Below are 20,372 nucleotides of genomic sequence, written 5' to 3'. Positions count from 1 at the left end.
GATTATTACTCCTGATAGGGTCACCCATATCAGACAGATCGAAGGTTAGGAGCCAAACGAAAGATATTCCACGCAGCGTCTGCTTCTCAGTGAGGCGGCTGCAAAGGCGACTGACCCCAGTGGGGAGGCCATTGAGTGATGGTGTCGCGTTAAAAATACTATTGAAGAAAACAGCGCCAAACCACCTTAATTATTATTCGTAATAATATAATGATGGACAATATAGAGAATACAGGGTTCGTCCGGAAAATAAGCGTACTGATTTTTTCCCCGCCGCTCCAGCTGCGCCCAGCCCCGTCTGACGGGCTGCAATTGGAGGGGGTATGTTGGCAAGCGACACTGAAAAAGGTAGTCGGCTCTGAGCTGTGGTGTAGTGAGGAGCTCTGTTAACGCGAACCTCCACGCTCGACCCACGTCACGGAACGCGATGCCGAAGCAGCGTTATTCCATCAAATTTGCGGTAAAGCTTGGGAAATCGTCTACCGAAACTGTCGGTATGATTAACCAGGCTTACGGGGAGTCAGCCATGTCCAGAAACATGATCTTTCGGTGGCACAAGATGTTCGTGGAGGGCAGAGAAGAGGTCGACGACGAACCACGGCCTGGACGCCCATCAACGACACTCACCGACGAAAATGTGCGAAAAGTTCGCGATGTACTGAACTCTGATCGTCGTCTTAGTGTTCGGATGATAGCAGAGCAGTGTAATGTGCCAAAAACAATAGTGCACGAGATTATTAGGCACCAATTACAGATGCGAAAAATTTGTGCAAAGTTAGTGCCGAAAGTGCTCAGTGATGATCAAAGACTCAATCGTTTGGAAATCGCGACACAACTTGCGGATCACTGCAAAAATGATCCACATTTTTTAGAGAACGTTGTTTCGGGTGACGAGACGTGGATCTTTGAGTACGACCCGGAGTCGAAGAGACAAAGTGCGGAGTGGCACACCCCATCATTACCCCGTCAAAATAAAGCTCGCATGAGCAAATCTCGGATCAAGGCGATGCTCATTGTCTTTTTTGACAAAAGGGGAGTCGTCCACTACGAATTTGTACCTGAACGACAAACTGTAAATGCTGCATTTTACGTCCAAGTGCTCGACAGGCTTCGAAAACGAGTCGCCCGCGTCCGGCCAGCGATCAAAAACATCTGGCGGCTGCATCACGACAATGCGCCGTCTCACACCGCGCTTGTCGTGTCGGACTTCTTGGCCAAGCACGGCGTGGCAACGCTGCCGCACCCGCCCTACAGCCCGGACTTGGCACCACCGGACTTCTTTCTGTTCCCGAAGATAAAGAGGAGTTTTAAAGGAACGCGATACGGGACTTTGGACGCCGTCAAAGAGGCCGTGACGACGTGTCTTCGAGAGGTACCCGATGATGCCTTCGCGGGAGCGTTCCAGGAATGGGAACGCCGCTGGAACAAGTGTATCGACTCACAAGGGTCCTATTTTGAGGAATATTAGCTTAAGATATGTAAAAGTGTAATAAAATTTTTTTCCTGAGCTCAGTACACTTATTTTCCGGACGAACCCTGTATCAACCAATGCTAATGCCTAGGTTTTCAAAAAGTCATCACCTGTACCAGAAAAGCTGCGTTAGCCTTTTTGTTGTTTCGGGACTGTTGGTTCAATAGATTACTTTGTCCTGACGGAAATAGGTCGAATCCGCAATGAATCATCTATATGATATATCTTCAACTTTCTAGAGCCTCAAGCTCCTTCGAGAAAACCTATGAAAAATTCATGATTATATTATTCGTAATTTCAGCATTTGTTTTCAAAGTATTAAAATTATAATATCACTAAAGGCATTCCTAATATAAACAAATCATTTTTCATACACTATCGTAAGGAAAATTAAACATTTAAATTATGATATGCATCACAAATCGGGAATGTTAAACTGTATTGCAATGTATTTCATCAAAATATGTACAATTAGATGATACCCTGCAGGCCGCCACTAGGTGTGTGGCAGAGGGTTATTCCACGCTAAGCATCAGCCATCAAAGTTACATTTAGCTTAATTGTTGAGCACCATTAAATATGTTTAAAAATTTTTTTTCCTGAGCTCAGTACACCTATTTTCCCGACGAACCCTGTATGAGTCCTGGCAACGACGGGACTCGGCCCAATCGGCCCTGTGTCGTGCCCGGCAGCGGGAGAGGCAAGGCTTCCGCGGTCGTCATGTTACGAAACCCTTGCAAAAGAAAGCCGACATTAGCATGACAGAGGACGCAGGAGAAGAAGACCGAATTCGTTAAATTAGGAACTCGGAATGTTAGGACAATTTTGAGGACAGAAAAATTAGGGAATATAAAGCGAGAGATAAGAAGAGGAAATATAGATATTTTGCATAGGACTTTATTATTTTTTATACAGGATATATTTATAGGAATTATAAGGGGCATTTCCGCGATAGGAAGGTAGTGGAGCGATCGTGGATAAAATATGGAAAATTACATTTAAAAAAACTAGGCCAGAAAACGTTCAGGTTAAAACGGCACGCAACATCTGTCGCCATTCTGAGGATTCTGCCCTTTTGCAGTCGAAGTGTAACAGATTTGGGTGTCGGACAAGAACGTCCGAGAACTAATGTTTGCATGTGCCGTGGACATATCTGGCAAAGAACGGAAACTGATAACGGTTTTCATATTAGATATTGCGTCTAAGAATATTTGGCTACGCGGTTGGCAACCGGAAAGAGTAGATGACGCGATCCTCATTTGTTCTAACCGCGATCGTTTCCTTTCTGACTGCTAAATTAAATGATTCATTTATTATTGAGGGTGAGAATCGGCTAAGCCCTCCGGTAAAGGAATGGCACTACGTAAAACATGAAGCAAAATTAAGCACAAGGAATTTACATACAAGTTAAGCATTTCTCTTGGTATAATTTTCACTCATTCATGCTACTTGGAAGATGTTATCTCAACCATGAGGAATTCAAGATCACTGCACTGTAATGTGTGTCATTCAAATGCCATTTAAAATCACAAGTTTTTATGAGATAAAATTGTATCTATCATTTTTTGCCAAATGGTTTTCTCGGAGATAGCGAACAAGTATTCAAGTGCCTTTGGGAATGCCGTCAAGTTGGGGATTCGTATCTCCGCCTTCTGAACTCGGTGGTATTGTATGAGACATTGTCACACCCATCCGGCCTCTAGGATTCGGAATTGAAAATTATAAATAATGAGATAAGTAATAACGAAAAGTAATAACAATATTTCTCGTTAAAATACAACGCCTAAATTGAAGACTTCCAATGGACGTTTGATAAACCCGACGCCCCTCCACAAATGATTAGACGAGGGAGCTTTTCAACTCAATATCGCAATGCCAAAAAGTAATATTTTATATAACTTACCGACGTCCCAATAACACGCCTTCTGTTCTTTATCGTGCATGAACAGAATGCTGAAAATATTAACACGAATTACAGTATAGTCGAAAATAAATCACAAAATGCTCTGATTTGTTTGTGACGGATTATTGAAAAGATTCCCTTTGTTGAGTTCAAAAGAAGAAGTGTGATGTTTAATATTATGATTAATAATATAGGCATTCAACCGGCTAAGATACGTTTTGGATGAAAACAACCTATGCAAAGGTATAAAGATATAATTAATCGATCCACAAGCACAGCAGTGAAACATAGGTCGCATTACAGTTTATTTTATACATGGAATTTCAAAGTTTTATTTTTACATTATTCATTACAGTATAAAGACACCTTCCCTTGCTTCTCCTAGCAAAAGATCACCTGAAATACGACACTAAATACTCCTCTTCAATTCCACATACTTTCCTCCTCTCTTCATTCTGTCCAGCATGCCTATCCTATTTCTACCACTTCTACGCTTGCCCAACGTTCTACTTTCTGTCACAGTCTTCAACATTTCATCGCCAAAAAAAAAACGCAGAGCGAGAGAGAACATATTTTTCGTACCAATTATGGATTCCTCTCAAAAATCACACCTCATCTCCCCCCTCACGTGCTTCATGACACATGAAAACTTCCTCTCTTGTTTCCCTTTCTGTCCATTTAATATTTTTTTATCCCTTCTCCATACCCCTATTTCAAAATCCCCAAATATAGCTCTTTTGTCTCCCTTCAACGACCATGCTCCCGCGCCATACAAAACCACGATCTATTTAAAAAATTTAACCAATCTTTTCTCAACATCATCAATTCTCTCCTGCTTGGAAAAGTCCCGTACCTTCCGCACGCAGTTCCTCTTCTTATAGTATGTCCATACTATTTTGACTATTTTGTTTCAAAGTATTTCCGAACTAGATAATCAGTTCAACCTGCTCTAGTTTATGAACTGCGGCTTTCACTGCTTAAGTTAATTCTTTTACCTAACCAGTGTTAGCCTCCTTTTTGGAAAACTGAATAACCTTTGTTTTGTTTTCCGTCCCATACTAATCGTACTGACTTTCCAATGAGCTCAGTAATGCTTTCAACCCATCGGCTGACTGAAAAACTAAAGCTTGGTCATCGGCAAACCTAGCTGACTTCATGAATTCCCCACCGACTTCCATTCCTACCTCCAGTTCTTCCCATACCTCTTCAACCATTTCCTCGGCATCAACGACTTGCTCATCCATTGAAGAGCAAAGTTTTGCTTGGACGCCCTTCTCTTACTCCCTCTCACAAACTGCTCATCCAGACTCTCCATCTGCCACTTGCTCCCGGAATACCTGAGGCACACAGGTTGAGAATAAGTCTCAAATCTATTCCTATTCCCCGCAATGAATTCATTAATTCTATCCAGTTTACACCATCTAACGCCTTCTTGAAATCTAAGAAACAAACCATTTTATCTTGATTGAATTCTATTTTTCTCTCTAGGGACCTTAATACTACTATGATATCCTATGAGCCTCTCCCCTTCCTGAATCCAAACTGATCATGCCCTAAGTATTCATTTGCCCTCTTCTCCATCTTTTTATTGATGAAAACCACTTCAGCTGAGCGCGAATGCTAAACAAATCCTTTAGCCTTCACACAGCTCAAAATCCTGTAGTCTTCACAAATGGCTGTCTTTCCCTTTTACGGAGCAGGAACTAGCACTGATCTGAGGTAATCTTACGGCCAACTTCCTCCCTCATAAATTCCACGAATAAGGCCATAAAAATTCCTATTCATACATTTTCCTAAACCCGAAAGTAGTTCCGCGAGTAGGTACCTACCCCATATTCATTTTCTTCGAATGTCTAAGGCTATTGGCCTAATGTCTTAGCCATACCAGGTGTGTAGTTCCTCTATATGAGCCTTCCATCTCATCATATTTAGCAGAATTAACTCCTCGACAAGGGCAATAGGGCAGTTTCCTAAATTTCACGAAATTTTTAGCATGAATCACAAGAGGAAGAGTTAACCTTGGAGTGAATTTAATATTTTTTTAATGATTACGTTCCACAATTTCGATAAAAGAGTTAAACACGAGCACAAGATTTTTTTAAATCAATGCAGCTTCCCAGATAAATGTGGAATCAAACTAATTCGAAACAAAACAATTTCGTTTGTTTAAAAAATATTTTACATAATATCACAGGTGTCATCTTCCATGTGAGATGGAAGCTTCAAAGATAGCCAATTCAATATTAAAGCGCAACTTCAATTTTTATTTTCCAGTCTATCGTTAATGTAGGTTTTGGAGGGACACATACTGAACAACGCTATATTTCTTAGCCTCGCACAGCAATAAAATCCTACAAGAAACCCTTCCTTTTCCCATAACTACCACAAACCTTTCTTCAATTCTTCATGCATTCTAATTCCTCCATATCGTCCAAAATGGCTTAATATCCTTTTCCTAACCCTTTCTCGCTTGCTTATAGTTCTCCCCGCTACCACAGTCTTCCACCGCATTCCATCGCCAGTAAAAATGCTTTGCATGCAAATTTCCTGCCTCCATTATATTTCTCCCAATAATCCTCTCTCCTCCCCAAAAATGCCTATTAGTTCTTCATTTTTTACCTTTCCTTCCATTTTGCAACCTTATCTATGCTTTCTCCACACCTAAATGTCAAAATTCTTCAATATAAGTCCATCACCCTACTTCAAAGATCCCGTTCTACATATATCTCGCTCCATATCATACACCTTCAACAACCTACATTAATGTCTTAGCCAGCCAGAAATATTTCCAGATCCTCTATGGGGAGAATTTCACATATTGACAAAAATTTTATCATTTTGCTTAGCAGTGCTTAGTTGGCATAATACTGACTTAAGAGTTAATCAAATTTTTTCTCAAAAATTGTCATGCGTTGGTACTACATGTATCACGGAATTCACGCCAAATTCACACCACTTCCTCCCTTGCCCAGCACTCAACCGTCCACCGCCACATCCTGCATTCACTTGGCGTGTGGGTTGCGGTTCCAGCCCAGTCATATCCGTTTCTGTATGGTGTTTATTTACGCCTAATTCTGCCAAAGCTTGACGCTGACACTTGCGGGAAACGATCAAGAACATACCAATGCCCAGCCACTGGTAAGAATGCTCACCCATGGTCTTAATGTAAAAAATCGCGGAGTCGAAAAAATCATTCAGGATGAACGCTGGGATGGGGATAACTTTCTCTCGCACGTTAAACGGAAATAATTATAAATGTCATTGATGGAAGACCTAATTCAATTTCAGTCAACACAGTTCGAAGCCTTCTACTGACTTATATTCTATTGCGAATGATAATTTAACTCTGTCTAATAGTTAAAATAGGATTTCGGTGGATTGTACGCTACTAAAAAAGGACCTTCTGCCTAAAAAGACAGAAATATACACTTGAACCCCATACTTCACTAAACCAGTCTTTGATTTCACATAATTCACACATTCCATCAGTTCGTCCAATATATCTACTATTTTCCTCGTTCTACCTCTCCCACCCAACACTCTCCCCTCCATCAATCTTCAACATTCCACTGCATATCATCAGGACAACCTCCTTTATCGTCGTTTTATGCTTAGCACATTTTCGTAATCCTTTCTGCCCATTTTATAATTTCAATTCTTCTCCACATCTCGAAAGCCTTCACTCAATACGTTTCCTCTTTCCTCAAGGAAAACTTTCAAATCCACAAAAACTACACTCCACATGAGTTTCCACTAAACTTTAATTTCAATCTTTTTTTAAGATCATTGACTTCTTCCTACCGGCAACAGAACCTTTGCCATACGGAAATATTTTTAATGCCCTTGCTAATTGTATATTTTAATCTCAAACCCTTCCTAATTAGAACTCGTAAGGAAGTCTCGGTCTAAGCAGGAAGAAGGATTTACTATATGTCACAGTTTTATACTACTCCAGATCTTTCTCAATTTTACACTACGATGCCTTCCATTGCTCGGTTTACTTCAATCGTTATACCTTCCATTGTTCCTTTAATAATATTCCTTCGCTTGTTGAAATAAAAATTGCACTTTACCAGCACTTAATTGCGGTCGCTTTGGATATTCCTGGCGAATGCAGTATTTCCGGTGACCAAGAGGAAATTATTCCACCTTACATACCGGGGTCTATTAAAATTGTTTCTTCCAGCAATGCATAGGAATGATTGATGCACCTGTGAAATCATGACGTTCAACGATTCCACTCTAGGGGAAGTGGTTATTCCAGATATCCGGCAGTTAATGCACAGAGGAACACGAACATCAACCGCGTGGTCACAATATTTTCACCAATGCTAAAATTTCTAAGGCTGCTAGACGTTGAATATAAAGCGAAAATGTCATCTGTCGCAGGCAAAATTTAACTGAACTACTCAAATTTTAATTTTGATGAAAATAGAGCAATCAAAGATAAATACTACAGGTATTCAAATTATGCTTAAATTAATAACTAGATATTAAGACTTTGATTAGCACAACCTCATGCAGGTAAGAAATATCTGACTAATACCAGTACCCCTTTAAAAATAAGAGAAAACAAATTCGCTGGTACAATGGCGAAAAGGCAATGTTGAGGAGAATACTGTGTTTTCTTGCATGTAAAAAAGTCTTGAAGTACACTCAGGTCATACTTGTAACTGCATGTATAACCTCCGACATTCTTGGAAAGATTCTGGGAAACCACAGGCAGCACACGGAAAGTAACTAGCCCCCCTTAACCGATTTGTGAATTTTACATATACTGTTAGACTAGTTGTTAATGTTAGGCGAGCTCTATCCTTGTGTATCAAACCAGCCTTCAGGTTGATCACCTGTTTGTTTGAAGTCTTTAAATTTCGCTTAGGGCGAGGCTTAGAGTTTAAATGAGGCTTAGAGTTTTCGTTTTTTTTAATTTACCTAAGTTTTTACACATGTATATATTCTGCTCAAAACATTGTGTGTGCTCACCAATTTTTTCTCAGAATATTTACAGATGTGACTAGTTTCCTTGCTTGTGTCTTCCCAATAAATTGGCAGGCTTGTGACCACAGATGAAACTTGGGTCCACCACTATACCCCAGAGAAAAAACAGCAGTCAATGGAGGGGAAACATTTTGATTCACCACCACCAAAGAGAGCACAGACAATACGGTCGGCCGGGAAGATGATGGCTTCAGTTTTCTGGAAAGCAAAAGGGATGAGTTTTGTCTTCTCCTATTAAACCCCCGCCACACGCCCTTGCGGCGGCTTGCGGGGTATTATGTAGATGTAGATTATCTTACCACTGGACAATACTAAGCTTACCTCTTGGGCCAACTACAGCCAATGCTACACGAAAAAAAGGCCAGGTTTGGCAAGGACGAAAGTCATCTTTCAACATGACTAGGCACGCCAACACACAAGTTTCGTTGCCATGACAAGCATACGTAAAATAAGATACGAATTGATGCCACATCCGCCATATTTGTGTCATTCGGCTCCATTAGATTTCCATCTTTCCATTTCTTCCCCTAGCTCAAAATTTTTCCTTAGTGAACGGAGATTCTGCTCAAACAAAGAACTAACATCTAAAATAAACAAGTATATTGCAGGCCACTAGGAATCTTTTTTGAGATGCGATCAAGATATTGGAACATCGATGGACCAAGTGCATTAGTGTACAGGGAGACCACATTGAAAAATAAAAAAGTTTCGCCAAGGTGGGTCGCGTATTTCTTTTTCATTTCGAGGATTTTTCAAATTACCCTCGTAGGTGTTTCATAAGTAGATTTAGTAAAATACTGCTTTAGTTCCACTTTGATCTAAAACCAGCTTAACAACCTAGAACTCCTAAAAATCAGTCGTGAATTTCGTGAGATATGACTATTAAGCCAATTGATTTTGGTTCCTTGAAAGTCAACTCACCGCCATTTTCTTCTTGGCTGATGCTAAAGTTGGTTTCTCTCAGCCCTCAGCTCCATTCAATGACTACGAATATAAGCTAAATCCTCTAGATGGTACTCATGGAGCCTCACATAATATTAAGGAAGTTGGCATACTCATAAAATATTATAGGCTCATTCAATATTGGCAGCTTGAAGTTTCCATGCTCTATTGAAACTGACATTATTTAAGAGACTGCACTTTCGTAAGTATCCACTCTATTATTCTCCACCATATCATCTACTGTTTAACTAATTTTAATCATTATTCTTAATTACTAAAATATTTAAATATGGCCAATTGCTTAACAATAACTATCTACTATAGACAGGGCGCGGAAGCATAATTTACTGATTTGAATTGGATTTCCCTGTAAATTGAATGCAATTTGTCCGCTAGGGTGTGTTGCAGGGGGAGAATACACGCAATACTATTTTTATCTGAATATGACCCTACCGCGGTCGGAAAATGTTATTCTGATCCCTTATCGTTCGTGGAAAAAATGAAATATTTAATCTATCTGTCCTACACTTCATGTCTCTAATTTTATTGACATGGTCTCTCCTATCTTAGTACGATGAAGATTATAATACATTTTCAGTATCACTGTCAAAGAGCTACAATTCCAATCTATGCAAGAGATTTAATCTGTATGGTAATACAACCATGGCTCTGTGAGTGATTCCCAGCCTAGCTCCTCTAGTATTTTAGGTACGCTACTAAACAACGTTTTACCCATCTAGCTTCTCTACGGTGCACGTGATGTATTTCGGCAACCAATCCAACTTCGTGAAGGTAATTAAAACTAATTTTTGTTAGCTTAATTTAACTGCGGTAGAAATGATGACGCTAGGGTTCACAAGTCTCTTTTGCCTCTAGTAGTATCTACCCTAATTCACTGCTGCCGCTTAAGTCCAGTTTAAATGGAGTAGGTTTATTTCAAAATTCTTCCGTAGTATAGGTAAGTACAGAAGAGTCAGTTTCTCCCTTAGAAGCGTTCGTTCGATATGCCTGGCCAACTAATTCAGTTCGAGTGTATTTAATGTCAAAAAGACGTTCAGAATATAACACTGTTCGAATCGAGAAGAGAATGACTGTTGGCCATCTGGAATATAACTGCCGCATAAATCTCAGACTGAGGGAAGATGTGGAGGGAACTTCTCATCTCCAACTTCAGCGTTTCAAAGGACCAAACCTCTGGCCCCTTCCAATTCCTTGGAAGACCAATCACCTTCAAACTCAGCATCAACAGGATACACAAAGCGCTTCACCCTTCTAAGAGGTATGAAGTAGTCATGAAATAAAATCGGAGGATCTCAAATTTCGATCCTCATATAGGAGGCGCTCAAATATTTCTGATAAGAGAGAACTAGAAATGTGTGAAATTGATTCTTTTAAATATGTAGCATTCGGTGGGATAAGTACTGAGCGTGCAAACAGTAGGGAACACGTACAGGGTTCGTCCGGAAAATAAGTGTACTGAGCTCAGGAAAAAAACTTTATTACACTTTTACATATCTTAAGCTAATATTCCTCAAAATAGGACCCTTGTGAGTCGATACACTTGTTCCAGCGGCGTTCCCATTCCTGGAACGCTCCCGCGAAGGCATCATCGGGAACCTCTCGAAGACTCGTCATCGACCTCTTCTCTGCCCTCCACGAACATCTTGTGCCACCGAAAGATCATGTTTCTGGACATGGCTGACTCCCCGTAAACCTGGTTAATCATACCGACAGTTTCGGTAGATGGTTTCCCAAGCTTTACCGCAAATTTGATGGAATATTGCTGCTCCAAAAACTTCGGCATCGCGTTCCGTGACGTGGGTCGAGCGTGGAGGTTCGCGTTAACAGAGCTCCTCACTACACCACAGCTCAGAGCCGACTGCCTTTTTCAGCGTCGCTTGCCAACATACCCCCCTCCAATCGCAGCCCGTCAGAGCGGTGCTGGGCGCGCCTGGAGCGGCGGGAAAAAATCAGTAGTCAGTACACTTATTTTCCGGACGAACCCTGTATATAATTAAAAGGGTAAGTCGATAAATAACTGGCATAACTGGATTGAGGCAATAATAATATAAGTAATTTTCTGAAATTTTATACACTTTTTTATATTTTCATCTTGTACATTTAGACCCTTATCTCATCTTTTTAGTCTTTTTACATCTGGCAAGCCCTTGATAGTCGGTAGCAAAGGAGGTTTTGTTTGCTTGCGCAACCAACGAGTAGTAGTAGTTTTAAGGGGAGGCGACCGACAGCTAAGGTCATTTGCGCCGTAGGGGATGGACAGGAAAGGATGAAGGGTGGAGAGAAACCCGGCGTCGGCATTAGCCTGCTCTTTACGAAAGGCGCCAAGGGGTCCGCAGTTTAACGTCCCATCCGACGGACGGCGTACTCACTCAAAGTGCCCTCCACAAAGCACCTCAAGTAGGGATCGAGATACCTCTGAAAAATATTCAACACCGCCGGGATTTGAACCCGCGCCCTCAGGGTGGGAAGCCAGTAGGTTAGCCCCCGCACCATCTCGATCCCCGCAACCAACGAGTAGTAACAAAGGTCCCAATTGCGGGATCATCATTTTCAAAACTTCAGCCACCCAAATGATTTTTTAAGGGCTCGAACAGATGAAAATCTCTGGTGCTAAGTCGTGGGTGTTCGAAGCGATCCCAATAAAATGTTCGTAACGGCTCCTGCGTTGGTCTTATGTTTGTGAGTTAGTTTTTGATATCTCGTACACACTGCTACAAGCTCCAACTTTAAGAAAGTCAAACTTGATGAAAATGCGTATATTTAGTCGGTATCACTTCTCTAAAAGCATATCGATCGTGAAAATGAATCAGCATTAATATAACGTGGTTTATTTCTCTTTTACGGATGTTGACCTAAAACGCCACACGCCTTTGCGGCGGCTTGCGGGGTATTATGAAGATGGAGATGTTATAATCGCACCTTACTTTCCTGCTGTCGAGTCTAAACGACCCGTAGTAAGTATGGTGTCCCGATTATTAGCCCTTATTAGAGTTCAGGCGCGGAGATCACAGGTTTCAATCCTCGTGAGCTATTTTACTTTCTCTCGCAATAGTCAATTTGTTCTTCTGGAGTCAAAAACTATTTCCGAAGCCACCACCCAAATATAAATGGCACGCGCTTCAAAAATAAAAAATAGTGCACCATAAATTAACACCATACCTTAAATGAAAAAAAAGGTAAATCTATACAATTTTCATAGACGTGTGCTTTTCTTTGACAAAATAACAGCTTATACTTGGTACTCATCCAAGTTCTTACACAGCATTTCCCATGGCGCTCACAAAGACGCGCATTCCACAGTTTGCAGTCTGGAATAAACGTGTGAAATAAAAGAAGGTCCAAATAGCAGGGTATCAAAAAATTTAAAAATATGCACGTGAAATAATGATAGATGGTGAAAGCTAGAAACAGTTAAAGGAGGTAGTCGAATCCAAAAGACGCGCAAGCATTTTATTTAGCTAGTATAATTCCCTTCCCGCAGGCCCGCATGGGATCGTCATATAATTAATGTAGTGCACGTTAAAACTTTCCCGATCCTCTTTGCTGTGCTTGGCTGTAGTTCAATTTTATTCCCTCCTTTTCCGCAAGCCAAATAATTATTTCTTATAATCAGTAATCTACCGGTTAAGGTAGGTTTTGGATGGACACAACAATCAACTAAGGAACTGAATTTCCATACGGGGATCATCATTTCAATTAGTGAGTTTAAATGAAGAGCTATTAGGGAAGATATCGCTAAGATATAATATTAGCTGCTTTTGAAAAGTTTCGTGTCTTTTATAATCCATACCTATCATAAATATCTCAACATTTTCGACTCATTCCTCCGCAGACTTCGGTCGGGTCGTAGGGCTGTTTAACCGTTAAATTGATGTTCTTCTGAAGATATATCCTACAAAAAAGGGCCTACCGGCTCCATCGATACACATTTTTCTGCATCGATACCCCTTTTTAAATTGTCGAGTAATCAGTTAGGCTTGAGCAAACCTTATAGAAGAAATTCCTGGGTCTCAGATCTTTGCTTTTCCTCAGCCTTCAGATACCATGACAGATAAGGATAGCGCCAAGAAAGCTCTAACCTTAAGATATAAACGGTGAAGAAAACCTGTTTGAAATGTCCCAAAGTTTTCGAAGGGGCATATTGCATTTTTTTATTCATACCAAAAGCATTTCATTCCATTTTTCCACGAGGTTTATTCATATAAAAATATAAATGCACATTCCACTACACATCTCCAGAGTCAATCATTACTTGTAATGACCTAAAACATTCTCATTTTCTCTTACTCAAAATGTCCACCAATTGAAGCATCTTTCTAGATTCCAGGCACTTCATTACGAAAGTTCGACCGTAAATAACCATATGGTTGTACTTGCTTGTAGGTGGAAGCAAATGAAAACTTTCCGATATGGCACTTTTATCTATAATGCCGTAGTTATCGATATTAAGGATTATTTAGCCATGAGCAGCATTTTCATATGTATTATTATGATAAAGCATACCAATTTATGGGGGTTGAATGGCCATTTATACCTTTTCCCAAAAATTATCATTAGTTCATTTTCTTAGCTAAAACAGAATTACAACAGATTGACATATACTTCGTGATATTTGGCCAATAAACTGAGATCATATTCCTTACTGAAAATATATCCAACTCCAAACGGCCATAATCCACATAATACCAATGAGCGCTTAAGAACACGAAAAATAATCTCAATATCAGGATATCGAACGAGATTCTTTGCGATTCAAAAATAAACATCCTTTGAATGACATTATCGCAAAGCAGTATTTTTCAATGTCACTCTTTTTCTTCGTAAGGGGTATTTATCGAATTATTGATTCGACATCGTCCTACTGAGAGTTACGGTTTCCTATTTAACTACATACGATAGTAGAATATGGTAGACATTATACAATATTTTATTACACGATAGACGTATAGAGTTAAAATAGATGTATGATTAGGGTGTTTCTATCAATTTTTTAACAGACAAATGCCCAAGGGTAAATTTAATCACAGGGATCATACTAAAACCATTTCTGGGATCATATAAGATCTATCCATGCTGGTTTCCGGGAATTACCGTCGCGTAGTTTAGTTAAACAAACTACGCGACGGTAATTCCCGGAAACCAGCATGGATTCATCAGAGAGACGGCGCGGAAGCCTAAGGATTAATTTCATATAAGATCTAATTTTCACTTATTCCAATTATTTATTGATGATAGGAGATAAAACAGTAATAAAAGTCCACTGAAAAGTAAAAAGAAAATTCTCTTGCCTCCTACTGGCATTCTTGATTCCTCTCAGGAAATATTGATTCAAGAGCTGCAAGAACATGCAGATGACAATCTCTCCATCTTGAAATAAACCTGCCTCAGAGGAACGTAAAATGACAACACAATCAAGGATGGGTGCTTGAAGCTCCAAGGAAACTCGAAGGCTCGAATCAACTTCGTGAAAACGCGCAAATCAGGCGATTTCACTCGGAACAACCCCCTTCCACTGCATCTGTATACCCGTCAATGTTGACAAATGTGAGATACGAGAGACGTAACATGATAGGATAAGTTCAAGGGTATTCCCGTATTTACGATGAACATAAAAAGAATAACAAGCATTTTTAAACACCTCTCCCGATGATGGACCTCTATCTACAGCTGGTGACCCAACATCCCTCTCACTCGCCCTAACGGTAGACTTTTCCGACGTAGCCGTGTCGTTTTTTGCATCCCTCGTTGTGGATTCGATTTGATAGACAAAGCCTCCTTCGTCGATTCAAGAGGAATCCCATTCGCCATGGTCTTCAAAGACCATTTTCCCAACGCGCCGTGTTGGCAACGTAAAGGAAGCTGCAGGTACACGATTTCTCTTCTCCAAAGACGAGCGCTCACCTTGTAATGAACGCCTGGTTCTCAATTCGCTCGCCAGGCGGACAACTCCGGGAAATCCGCACCATCTTGTGGGAGAGAGGGAAGGCGGGATGCAGTCTCCGCTTTTCCTCCGTTGAGGGCGAGTGTATGTGTCCTAGCAGGGAGCTCGAACGGTGCGGGAAACCTGTTTTCGTGGTTGGCGCTTCTCCGTAAGGTCAGTTAGCCCCTTCCTCTGAACATAATATTCGTGGTTTTAATTTCTTCGGTATACTACATGACCACTGCATATAAATGTACATGCATGTATGGAAAACGACTCCTGCTGTATTTCGTGCATTTTGGAGCTTAAAATCTCGTAATAATTTCTGTCGATTCATCGAAAGTATTAGGAAAACGGAAAGAGGAAGGGCAGTTGCGGTCCAGCAAGTTTTTAAAGCCAAGGTTCATCATCGGACCTTAGGGACGTGGATTATGTCGATATATGGAAGAACCCAAATAAAATCTAAGCGATGTCACTGCATGTTTATGCATGCTAAATTGAACTTACTTGATACGGGAAATGTGACGAGAAAAGGAATACTCCCGCCATCCCCATCTCCCTCCCCCGAGCCCCTCTGGTGGTTAGCATTTCGCACGCCTTAGGGCTAACCATAAGGTGAGACCACGCTAAAAAACTTCCAGGTTCTCATTGGGGTTGTTTCAGAAATGAAGTGTAGTTGTTATTTTTTGTTTAGTTCATATTGCCGGTACAAAAACGTGACAGGTAGTCGCAAATGTTTTTCAAGAATTAATAAAAATACTTTGATATTAACTTTGCATTCCTACATATTTAACGAGTAACTACACTAATTCAACGAGAGAAAATAATTCAAATTTGAATGCTAATTCACTTAATGATAACGTTTTACCATCTGAAAGGGAGATATCGTCTGCAGTATTTTGCTCTTTACTCGTAATGGAAATAGCCTGCCAACATTTCTCAACTTGTGAACTATGGCATCATATATGTATTTGCTACGGCTGCGTGTGGTAGATTTTCACTTCGTGTTAGTCGTTCTGAATTGATTGCTCATTTTTAGAACATGACATAACAGAAGAATCACTTCCTCGTTCTGCTGTTCATTCTCCTTTGATAATGAGGTTACATCTTACATCTGCTCATATTTTTTGCAGGTTAATGTTAACACTGGGTACGATATACTTCCTTTCCCTATAGGATGTGGAACTCGGCTTGAATTATGAAATTCCGTCGTCTAGTTCTGTTCAACTGATCCTCGGCGTTTATTCCGTGAGAACTATTAGGGAATAAATTAGGTTTCCTCATGCATTTTCCCTATGCACAGCCACTCCGGTGCTTCCTATTAAATATTTACCTGTTGTCTAAAACATTCCACGAAAGGTACATAATCATTTCCCTCAAATCATCGTTTACTACCATGGGAGCTTAAGCACTTTTGTCTTCACCCTATTCATGGTGGTAGGTAATTTTTTTACGGTCACTCTTTCCCCTTTGTCGCGCAGAGGAATTTGTTCTCATAGATGTTCGCAGTACTTTTCTTTCACGGAATTCATAGATTAAATAGCACATTTGCCCTTGCCATTGCTCCGCCCTTTAGGGGCTAATTTCGTGCGAGTGATGACCGATAGTCAGCAATCTTCCGAAACTGGACGTAGCTGCCGCCTTGCCAGGAGAGGACGCGCGATGCCTGCCTTCTTTCTCATTCTCCATTTCTAAGATGTGTAGAAATACAGCCAAGGTCACGGAAATCACAACAATCGCGAAGCGTTGGGAGGCAGATGGCGGGGTTCTGAAGGCCGAAACTGATGTATTTTACCGTCGACGAGGATAATATTTCGTGCCGTCGTCTGCTCTTTAGCATGATTTACTGAATTAGCGTAATATAATCCTCAAATATTCCAAAACTATGCATCAATGTTCTAAACCTCGTTATCCCCTTTGAATTTTCAAATGAAAGGAGTGTATACAGAATGTACACTAAGCTGACTACTCGCGATCTTTTGACAAGGGTTGCATAAGTCACAGTAAGTTTTGGAACCTTACATATGTAGTAACCTTACGGTGGATGTCCGATTATCACCTTGATTTCCCATTCTTTTCTCATCTTAGATTAAATTTTATCATAAAAGAATGGTATACTCTAATTTTATTATCCTCGAGCTACTCATTGAGGTAGTTAATCCCGAGTTGAGTACATTTTATTTATGAATATTTTCCAAGCTGTAACCTCTTTTAACAAAAAGAAATATTGAGAAATACCATTTCAGTTTATTTGGAGTGAAATAAAAGGAACAACCGGACATTATCGGCTTCATAATTCAGCTATATAATTCAGCTCTGCTTCGTAATTCAGCTGTAGCATTAAGCTCACTCCCTCTTCGACCTCGGAAAAAAGTACCGCGTAATTCCGACTTTTTATCAACTCCTGAGGTAGTAATTTCGTGGAGTTCCTGTAAATATGTTTGCATGTTGCTGATAAAAAGGTTCGGGACGTCAGAATTCGGCTTTCGAGAGGCCAAATCTTAAGTGCAGTTCTTATTGTTAAAAGCAATTTTCAGGTGATCCGGCGTTCAAGATCTTTATTCCCTAGGGTGGTTGCAAATACATGCTTGTATATGTCAAGTACATGCCATTGTGAAAAAATCCTTTATTTGTAACGCTAAGTGTTCTCTATCAAATGAAGATGATAAAACATGGCCTTCCTCCGTTGGTTTTTATAGAAATTAACATAAAAAATCCCAAGATTTTCTCATGGCAGTAGAGGATTACTATCAGCAGTTATCAATTAATGGAGAAGAATTACATGTTCCCACGAAAAACTAATATCATGGCCGCAATCATATAAGGATTGTAATAGCCTTGACAGAACGGTATCTCTATGTCATTATTTTAGCGATATCAATTAATTTGTTGGAAAAACAAAGGAGCATACTAGTAGTTTCAATAATTCGAGACTAAAAACTAATCCAAAATAAAATTTTAGAGTGCCAATCGATAATTATTGAGAACCTTTTCCAGAGTTTAAAAAATGTACGCTCATATCAAATCTTTTTAAGAAACACGCATGAATTGGAGTTACATTGATTTAACCACTTCTCATTAACACATTAACTAAGGTGACACCTAGACTCGCGCTGTCACGATCGCACCTCCTTCATTCAGCGCCCTAGTCACAGTTCAAAAACGACATTCACTTCTGAATGCAGCAACATTTTATGAGGCGAAATTCAAATCCGCGTCCTTCCCCTTGGTTTCGCCGTTAACGTCACTAGACCCAACGGGGTGGTCTGGTGGGCGACGAGGTACTCGGAGAGACCCGGAAGGTCCTTCGAATTCTGTTAAGGAAATGGATGCTGTGCTGCCGGGGAAAATTCTTTTCCGGGATAAGTTGTCTGTTCAAAATGGTGGCAGCTAGTGGTTCACCAAATGAAAAACCTATAGACTACCATATATTTAGTAGGGATAACCGCTTCACAGGGACTTTCATTTTACGAAATACGCACAAGTTCTCTCAATTATTCCTCTGCCGTTTTCCGAAACAAGGATATGTGACGCATCACCGATCACACAAGGGAATATGCAATACAACAAATTGTAAAAATAATATTGCAATGGGAAGCAAGATGAAAAATATTAATTTCCTCGTTGAGATGTTACCAAGAGAATAATTTTTGTTATTTAATAAATTTCGACATAACTTGCCTATCCCCGTTTAGTCACACAAAAATCCTCGCCATATTTTCCGGTTTCGATTAGAACACCTTCCGTCCACAACTTCAAAACTCTAAATGGCAGATAGTGTACTTTTATCTCGTATTTCTTCCCTGCAAACACAGAGAGTACATATATTCCTGACGACGCTCGATGATTCGAAATTCTCCACCGGCTTATAGTATATCCCAATTACGTATATGTTGAAAGTTTGGCTGTGATTGAAGTTTACAGGAAGACAAACCCTACCGTTAATTTAGGATGTCTTACTCGTTAAAAACGTTGGAACGAAAAGAGGGGATTTCTGCCGGGAAAGCTAAGGTGGGACTTCCCCAAGCTGGAGGGGAGTTCCCTCATTGCCTTCGTCGACACCGGCGATCCATTGGCTCGATGTCGTCTTTTTGCCCGGGAAGGCCGGGCTGCGAGAGGCATAATGCAGTGCGTGTTCAGAATATAATTAATGCTGGACACAAAAATAACCCTTGCACTGCAGGAAATTATATTAAGTTAATGATGAAGCGAGCGAGATTGCGAAATCAATGCGATATGCTTGGGGAGTCAATTTATGTAGACAAGGAAAAATCATAGAAATTTCGATAAATATGGTTGCTAAGTCATGCATAAATATTGAGGTATTAACTAGAGGAGGTTTACCCATCTAGGAAGTGTTTTGGATAAAGATGGACAAAGTAGTATGGAAATAATAACTTTATATTAGGTAAAAAAGCTTTTACGAGGGGTATCGTAAACGTTTAATCATTACTAAAATATAATCGAGATAGTAACTTAAGTAACTTAAAAAAAAATTCTTAAGACTTGTCTGCATAATTACCACCCAGAATTACCACCATTTCCTTCGGCGTTTTTTAACCTTTTGAAGGCCGTCATAGTAAAACTAAGTAGATTGTGTCGAATACTATTTTTCCACCTCTTGAATTACGTCATTTGTCTTCTCAAATATCCTACCCCGCAATATTTTTTTTTGAGTTCTGAGAATAATAAAAAGTCGCTTTGGGAGAACAGGGCGGATGTAGCAAAATTTCAAAGCCATCGCTTTGATTGCCGGTCGATGCTTGCTTTTGAAATTGAGTCAGTAGATGTGGAATCATGCGTGCTGTTACCTTTGGAGTGGGCAGTTTTTCGTGAATAATTTGTCACATAATGCCGTAACTAAGATCAGTCTCGTTCATGATAATTTGAAAGGTTAGTCTTCGATTTATAAGGATAAAGTCCAACAATTTGTTCAATGCGGTGGAATCGCTCGTGAGTGATGATCTTCCAATTCTTGGGTCGTCTGGGAGGGGCATGTAGCCAGTTTGAAAATTACCCCTGTACCTCACAACTGTGTCATATGACGGGCTCTCATACCCATAAACAGTCATCAATTCCTCGAGGATTTACCGGGCACTGTAAACTTTCAAATGAAG

At 40.2% G+C, this 20,372-nt stretch overlaps 1 protein-coding gene across 1 annotated transcript in view; it reads left to right on the top strand.

Annotated features, from left to right (window-relative positions):
* The first annotated feature begins 15,352 nt into the window (after positions 1-15,352).
* LOC139691954 (G-protein coupled receptor Mth2-like) overlaps positions 15,353-20,372 on the top strand; it is a 28,613-nt gene continuing 23,593 nt past the window's right edge. Inside the window, exon 1 of the mRNA XM_071589920.1 lies at positions 15,353-15,429. The gene's annotated coding sequence lies outside the window, so the exon portion shown is untranslated. The remainder of the gene's footprint in view (positions 15,430-20,372) is intronic.

The sequence above is a fragment of the Hetaerina americana genome, unplaced genomic scaffold, assembly GCF_022747635.1.
Source record: "Hetaerina americana unplaced genomic scaffold, ioHetAmer1.1.p SCAF_4, whole genome shotgun sequence".
Lineage (NCBI taxonomy): Eukaryota > Metazoa > Arthropoda > Insecta > Odonata > Calopterygidae > Hetaerina > Hetaerina americana.
Note: the sequence above shows the minus strand (reverse complement) of the source record. Positions and strands in the feature narration are given on the sequence as shown.